Genomic DNA, 7,819 nt, shown 5'->3' with positions numbered 1-7,819 from the left:
CCTCCCCCTGCTCGCGCCACCCGACACCAGAATCGCGTGGCGTTTTAAGAGCACCGCGCACTGATCGGTATCGACTTAGCGCGGTGCCCACTATTGTGCGAGCCTTAGATAAATAAGTGAATTCTAGGTAAAGTTATATCCATAGTTAGGTTAAGCATTTCAGTTCATTGTCTTAGTGTCCCCCCTGTACATTTTCAGTGTAATTTTTTACATTGCCAAAGTAATAAACCGTATATTATTATTATTATTATTATTATTATTATTGTTATTATTACACATACACACACACTCACACACACACATTTCATTAACAGAAGAGAGCATGTACTCACAGATCTTAATTACTCATAATTATGTCTATCCCGAGTATATCCTACCACTTACTTTGACCCAATAGTGTTGACAACGTCCAGAACCAAGAAAAGTTCACGTTCATTTGCCATCTTGTTTGAAGAGTTTTTGATGCACTGGAAAACCATTGTAAATGCACTTAATGATGAAGTAAATACTAATTCAATCACTATGCATTTAAATAAAGAATGTGTACATACAAAAATCCTAAGCAACATTTTTTTTTTTCAATACTAACTAATTTTAGAACTTCATGCTACTGTACTATGTATATCTCCTTGAAGGTCTTTTATTTATTAATAAACTTTATTTCAATATCAAGTTATTTTAACCTTTGGAACCATTCTATATATACGATTATAACATGTTTTATGATTTTTTAATTAATATTATTCAGCATAACAATATGCAAAATACTGAATTATGATCAATAATTAAAGACCTCTCTCTCTCTCTCTCTCTCTCTCTCTCTCTCTCTCTCTCTCTATCCATATATATATATATATATATATATATATATATATATATATATATATATATATATATATATATATATATAAGACTTATAACTGAAAATTTGCCAAGTAAAGTCACCACTCGGAAGAAATGTATCACAAAAATGGTACGGTCATACAAATAAAATTACTTCACAAATAATTATATTACATTTGAAATTGACTCTTAGAAGCCTAAAAAAAGTTACAATTGATAATGATTTTAACACACACACACACACACACACACACACACACACACACACACACACACACACACCAGACGCGGTCGAGGAAGGACGCAGTGGTGTCGCTCTCAGCTGATCTTCCCTATCTGTTGTATAGTAGTTGCAGTGACCTGGGCAAGTAGTGTAGACTCGTTTTTCATGAAATCATGTGTTAGAAAATCATGAGTAAAGAAGAGATTCCATCTAAATGCAGGTATGAGACTAGGGAAAGAATGAAAGAAGATGATGACTGTGTTGATGAGGGAGTAAGCGCATTCGAAGGTTTTGATACGGCGAATACTTCACTATTTAAGAGAGTGTTGACTATTGAACGTAAACTAGATAAATGGATAAAGTTGAGTATGGAAATTAAAGAGAATGAAGAACAGGAAAAATAGTTTTAAAAATTGAGAGAAAGGATAAAAAAAAAAAGTGGAAGAAAACGAAGCTAGGCTAACTACAAGAAGCAGATGGAAGAAGGACTCGGTAAAGCCGAGAAAGAAAAAAGAGAAGCTGAAAGATCTAGTAAACAAAGAAAAGGAAAGAGTACAGAGCGTGATTAAAAAAGAAGTACAACCATGGAGAGTCTAAGATAAGAAAGATAAGGATGATTTTGAAGAGGTGATTAAAGAACAACTAAAAGGAGATGAAAATATGACAAACAAAATGGTAGGAGTCCTCAAGACAAAAGAAAATCTAGTTAGAGAAATTGCGGAAAAAAGTGTAATCGTATTTGGATTAAAAGAAAAAAACATAAAATATAGACCAAGAAGAGAAAAAGAAGAAATTAAATCAGTCAAAGACCTACTAAAAATTTTAAATGATGAAGATAGGCAGAACTTAGAAGAAGAAGTAGAAGAAATAAACAGAATGGGACCATATCAAGAAGGTAAAACGAGACCAATTAAAATACTACCAAAATCACAAGCAGCAACAGAAGAATTATTATATATATATCAACTGACCTCAGAGAAGCAGAAGGTTGTGAGGATATATATATATATATATATATATATATATATATATATATATATATATATATATATATATATATATATATATATATATATATATATATATATATATATATATATATATATATATATATATATATATATATATATATAAAGATAAATATAAATGAGGAAGAAAAAAGAGATACAAGGAACTGGCGGCAGCAGTACGGGAGAAAAATAATGGAAGGTCAGAAGAGGAAGAAAAGCCGTTTTCTTGGAGAATTCTAGGAGACAGGATAAGGAAATGGTATATAAAAGAGAAGGAAGAGGAAAAAGTAGAGCAAGTTTAACTAAAAGTGATAAAGACAAGAGACTAAAAATGTATACGAACATAGATGGGGTTTTATCAAGTAAATTAGAATTAAGAGATTACATAAAGAAAGAAGAAACGGATATGGTATGCCTGTCTGAAACAAAATTAAATGAGGCATTCAAAATAGACTTGGATAATAGGTATAATGTATGGAGGAGAGACAGAGGGGATAAAGGAGGAGGAGTCATGATAATGTCAAGGAAGGAGATGGTAAACCAAGTGGAATGAGGGGAAGGAAAAGCAGAAGTACTGTATATTAAGATGTATATTAATAAAAAAATAAAAAAGAGCTAACAATCATTGTAACATATGTGCCACCAAAAACAAATTCATGGACCAATCAAGAATATAAAGACATGATAGATGACACAATAAGGAGTCTAACGAGAATCATTAAGGAAAGGAGAAAAGTGATATTAGTAGGGGATTTCAACTGTAAAGAAGTGGACTGGGAAAATTATGAAAGTGGTATTGGGGAAGAAGCTTGGGGAGAAAGATTCCTGAACCTAATGATAGATAATATGATAGACCAAAGAGTAAAGTAAAACACAAGATTCAGAGGAAATGATGAGCCGGCAAGATTAGACCTAGTTTTTACAAATAAATGATGATATAAGATATAATTGGGAAAGAGTTGTCATGTAATATTAGAAATAGATATAGAAGAGGGAAAAGAAGATGGAGATGAATCATATAAAGGAGACTGATTAAATTATAGAAAAGCTGATATTGAGAATCTCAAGAACTGCTGATATTGAGAATCTCAAGAACTATTTCAAATATGCTAACTGGGAGGAAATAGAAAACTCTGAGGGAGTGCAAGATTAATATAACTTATTTATGGAAATATGCAAAACAGGAGTCAGAGAATATGTCCCGAAATATAGACCTAAGGAAGAAGGAAAAAAAGATTGGTTTAACGCAAAGTGTGCCAGGGCAAAGGAGAAAAAGGATGGAGCATGGAAAAGGTGGAGGAGAAATAGGAATGCAGTAAATAAGGTAAACTTCATGATAGCGAGAAATGAATATGTTAAAGTGAGGAAGGAAGACGAGAGGATCTATGAAAAGGACATAGTCGAAAAATGCAAGGAGCAATCGAAATTGTTCTACAGATTCATAAACGGAAAAATAAGACAAAAATAAACAATAGAAAGGTTAAAAGGAGAAAATGGGATGGTGGAAGACCCAAAAAGTATGGCAGAACTGTTAAATAATAAGTTCCATGAGGTCTTTACTAAGGAATCCATATTTGAAACCACAGGGTAATAGAGAGACCATCTATATGGAAGAGATTAAAGTAACCAAGCTTGAAATCAAAGAATTAATGAAGGGATTGGATGAAGAAAAGGCAATGGGACCGGATGAAGTCTTAGGCAGAATACTGAAAGAATGTAGGGAAGAACTAGCAAGTCCTATATACATCATAAAATGCTCAATAGAAAATGGAACAGTACCAGAGGAATGGAAAAGAGCTGAGGTGGTTCCCATATATAAGAGCAGAAGGAAGGAAGAACCTCTAAATTACAGACCGGTATCACTATCTAGTGTAATTAGTAAGATGTGTGAAAGAGTAATAAAGAAACAATGGATCGAGTTCCTTGAAGACAACAAATTACTATCAAATAGCCAATTTGGCTTTAGAAAAGGTCGGTCGTGTGTAACAAATTTACTGAATTTCTACTCTAGAATAGTTGATAGGGTACAAGAGAGAGAGGAATGAGTTGATTGTATTTACTTGGATTTAAAAAAGGCATTTGATAAAGTGCCACATGCAAGGTTACTGTGGAAATTAGAGAAGGGTGGTTTAAAAGGAAACACATTGAGATGGATGGAAAATTGTTTGAGGGGTAGAGAAATAAGGACGGTAGTCAAAGATATGAAGTCCAAGTGGAGAGCAGTAGAAAATGGAGTGCCACAGGGGTCAGTATTGGCGCCAATACTTTTTTTTTCTCATTTATATAAATTACATGCCAGGAGTGAAGAGCTACATAAATCTGTTTGCGGACGATGCGAAACTGTGCAGAAAGAGGATTGTGAAATACTGCAAGAAGACCTAAATAAGATCTGGGAATGAATGGAGTAAAAAGTGGGAGATGGAATTCAATGTGGACAAAACCCATGTCATGGAAATGGGAAAGAGTGAAAGACGACCAGTGGGAATCTATAAGATGGGAGATGGAGTAGAACTGGAGAAAGTAAAAAAGGAAAAGGATTTGGGAGTGACGATGGAAGAAAATAATCAACCGGCAAACCATATTGATAGAATTTTCAGAGAGACATACAATTTGCTAAGGAATATTGGAATACCATTTCACTACATGGACAAAGAAATGATGAAGAAACTGATAAGTACTATAATAAGACCCAGATTGGAATATGCAGGAGTAGTGTGGACCCCTCACAAAAAGAATGACATTAGTAAGCTGGAGAAACTACAAAAATGGCTACAAGAATGGTCCCAGAACTTCAAGGGATGACATATAAGGAGAGACTAAAAGCTACGGATCTTCCAACATTGGAGCAGAGAAGGGAGAGAGGGGATCTCATACAAGTTTACAAATTGATAAACGGAATGGACCAAGTGGACAATGAGTATCTGATCCTAAGAGAAGAATATACTAGTCGAAGCACAAGATTGCATAGTAAGAAGCTGAGGAAGGCAAGATGTGTAAGAGATATTAAAAAGTATAGTTTCCAGCAAAGATGTATTGAAACGTGGAACAGTTTGAATGAAGAAGTAGTGTCTGCAACGAGTGTGCATACTTTTAAGGTAAGATTGGATACGTGTAGATATGGAGACGGGGCCATACGAGCATAAAGCCAAGGCCCTGTAAAACTACAACTAGGTAAATACACACACACACACACACACACACACACACACACACACAGCGTAGTGTTATGCTTAGCACATTCGGCTCAAACCGAGAGGGCTCGAGACTAGGGTTTGAGTCCCGTGCGCAGTGAGGCAAATGCTCGAGCTCCTTAATGTGTATCCCCTGTTCAGCTTGCGGCAATTAGGAAGAACAACTGGCCAAGGGCAACAAAATGTGAAAAAAAGAGGCCAACTGGGTTGCCAGATCCCATAAATATCATAAGAGTTATCCAAAATTCAGGGACAAATGACTTGAAACCTCCTTGTTAAAAGAAGACAAGTCGTAGGAAGATGGAAATACAGAAGCAGCCAGGGAGTTTAATAAAGAAAGTTATGAATGAATGAGAATAATGGTTAACTCTTGCATTAGAGTTGTGCAGAATAGGGAAGAGAGACAAAAGAAAGCCTTGTGCAGCGCGAGGCCGTAAAAGGAGGAAAGGCATGCAATTAGCAAGATCAGTAAAACAGTTAAACTGAAAACAGCGATAAAAGATGGAAAGAACTGCAAAATTCCGGCGGTGAGAAAGAGGCTGAAGACAGTCAGTCAGAGGAGGCGAAAAGAATTTGATTCTAACCTGTCTAATAAAACATGCAAAGAGTATATACTCCATACACGGATGGATAAGGCCTTGTAAAGAGTTAGCAGTTGCAGTGGCGATAAAAACTAGCGGATACGATGCAGAACGCCTAACTATATAGAAGCTGTTTTACAGAGATAAGATGTAAAGTTTCCAGTTAAGAGTATGAGTAAAAGACAGGCCGAGGATATTCAGTGTGGAAGAGGGAGACAGTTGAGTCATTGAAGAAGAGGGGATAGTTGTCTGGAAGGTTGTGTCGAGTTGACAGATGGAGGAATTGAGTTCTTGAGGCATTGAACACTACTAAGTTTTCTTTGGCCCAATCAAAAATCTTGGAGAGATCAAAAGTCAGGCTGCAATAGAACGGTTGGAAAAGTAACTTGAGATAAAGTTGCAGAGAGGATAGAAACCGTAGGATGGCAATTTGTGCCATAATATCAAAAGCTTTTGATATGTCTAACGTTACAGAAAAAGTTTCACCGAAATCTCTAAAAGAGGATGACCAAAACTCAGTAAGGAACGTCAGAACATCAAAAGTAGAGCGACCTCGACGGAAGCCATACTGGCGAAGGCTGTGAAGTGACAGATGTTTAAGAATCTTCCATTCAGGATAGATTAAAAAAAACTTAAAGCTATAGGATGGTAGTTTGAGGGACTAGAACGTTCACCCTTTGTAGGAACCAGCTTCCAGCAAGAAGGAAAAGTAGAAGTCGATAGACATAGTTGAAAGAGTTTGGCCAGGCAAGGTAAAAAAAAAAACACGGGAGCACAGTTTTTGAGTACGATAGGAGGGACCCCATCTGGCCCATAAGCCTTCCGAGGGTTTAGGCCAGCGATGACATGGAAAACATCATTACGAAGACCTTTAATTGTAGGTATGAAATAGTCAGAGGGAGGAGGAGAGGGAGGAAAGACCTCAGAATGTAATTCGTAGTTTGAGGGGTTGTGGCCTCGTTGTCCTGGTGTATGGTGTGTGGTGTGGTCTCAGTCCTACTCAAAGACTGATCAATGAGCTCTGAACTTTTTTCGTATAGGATAAAAAGGCTGGTTGGGTGACCAGCAGGCGACTTTGATGAATTAAACATACAGAAACACAGCCTCGTGGCTCAGTTGTGAAGTGATCGAGTCTATGCTGACCGACAGGTTAAGCGGGTTAGTTGCTATCTCACCTGACCATGGGGGAAAGGATGGGTGGTGTGAAAGGTCACAGTCTTATCCGAAAATTGGTAATAATGAGCTCTGAGTTTGCATTGAGCGGGTAACAACTGGTGGTTACGGGTCCTCTCGTGAATACAATGAATATTCACAAGCTTCTCATTTGATATCGATCCTAATTGTTTTTACAGGCCTCCGTTCCACCATTCGCTGCCTTAGGTATAACTTTCAATCTGTAGAACACCACCTCTTTAATTAAACTTTAAACTTCTTTTGCTCACTCAAACAGGTGCCTAAAGCAACTTATAGTAACCCCTTTTCTGTTCTCTTGTATTTTCAATCCAAAGATGAATGTTGCGCAACAACTTGATATTGAATCATCCGAGGCTTCCACTATCTAGCTATGAGTACATGATTACTCTATAACAAAATTTATTTGACTCTTTTGTGACTTGGCTCCTCTCTCTCTCTCCTTCCGGATACTGTGCTTTTTAGTCTCTTTTGAAATTAGGGGAAGACCATCATGGTGGCACAGGAGTTCTAGTCCTCGAAGACAACCTAAAACCGAGCTTGATTTGCAATCTCCACTAAAGGTTATTACAATCAAAATGTCTTTAAACATTTGTTGTTGACTTAGACATATCAAAAGCTTTTGATAGAGTCTGGCACAAAAACATCACTTCCAAACTACTCTCCTACGGCTTTTATCCCTCTCCAACCGTTCTATTGTTGCTGTGGTAGACGGCCACTGTTCAAAAACTATTAACAGTGGTGTTCCTCAGTGTTCTGTCCTATCACTCACTCTCTTCC

This window comes from Portunus trituberculatus, chromosome 4 (genome assembly GCF_017591435.1).
Source record: "Portunus trituberculatus isolate SZX2019 chromosome 4, ASM1759143v1, whole genome shotgun sequence".
In the NCBI taxonomy this organism is placed as follows: Eukaryota; Metazoa; Arthropoda; class Malacostraca; order Decapoda; family Portunidae; genus Portunus; species Portunus trituberculatus.
This window is presented reverse-complemented; position numbering follows the sequence as displayed.